A 768-nucleotide genomic window follows, 5' to 3' on the forward strand; every position below is an offset into this window, starting at 1 on the left:
ATATATATATATATATACACATATTGGCAGGGTTCTGGCACTGTCAGGGGTGTCATTATAAATTTACTCTTATGTAGATTACTGTTTGCATCCCTTCTTAGGGTCGTGGACGGAATATAATTCTCCCGATCGTCCTATCTATTCTACATATACAACAAGTCTGCAGAGCAAGAGAGTTTAAGAGGAAAGGGATTTTAATGGCAGCCGTGCTAGTGTGAAGTCAGCCCCATCTCCTAGCCTTCAGCAGTAGCACATTCATGTGAACTCTGTTTGAACCAAGAATCAGACTATAAATCATGTATACAAAAGCCTGCTGTTTGCTTGGAGTGAAAATATCTTACCTTTAACACTTTCATAGGCGAAGAGGGAGCAGTAGAACAGGCTGCAGAGGATAGTCAGTCACAGAATAAGAGGGCTGAGCACACGGATGTTGGGGAGGCGTTTGGAAAGCCAGTTCTGGAGGGCCCTTTTTGGGGCGGGGGGGGGTGGAAAAAAAAAAAAAGAGAGAGAAGTGGTGCTGTTGTGGGGGTATTGCCAATGCAAATTATGATTGTTTAGTGGTCTTTAAGAGGGGTTGTCAAGCACTGAACCTAGCCCTGCGTCACAGCATCCACACATACAATCAGTGGCACACATTTGCATAGATTACTGGAAAGGGAATGGGCGTCATAATGGATGCCTTAAAAGAAAAAAAAACAAGCTGATCAATAGAAAAAATATATAGATCAGCAATCATGATATTTCTATGCTCTGATATTATTTTTACCC

This window comes from Nanorana parkeri, unplaced genomic scaffold (assembly GCF_000935625.1).
Source record: "Nanorana parkeri isolate BGI_ZX_2015 unplaced genomic scaffold, ASM93562v1 scaffold33, whole genome shotgun sequence".
Lineage (NCBI taxonomy): Eukaryota > Metazoa > Chordata > Amphibia > Anura > Dicroglossidae > Nanorana > Nanorana parkeri.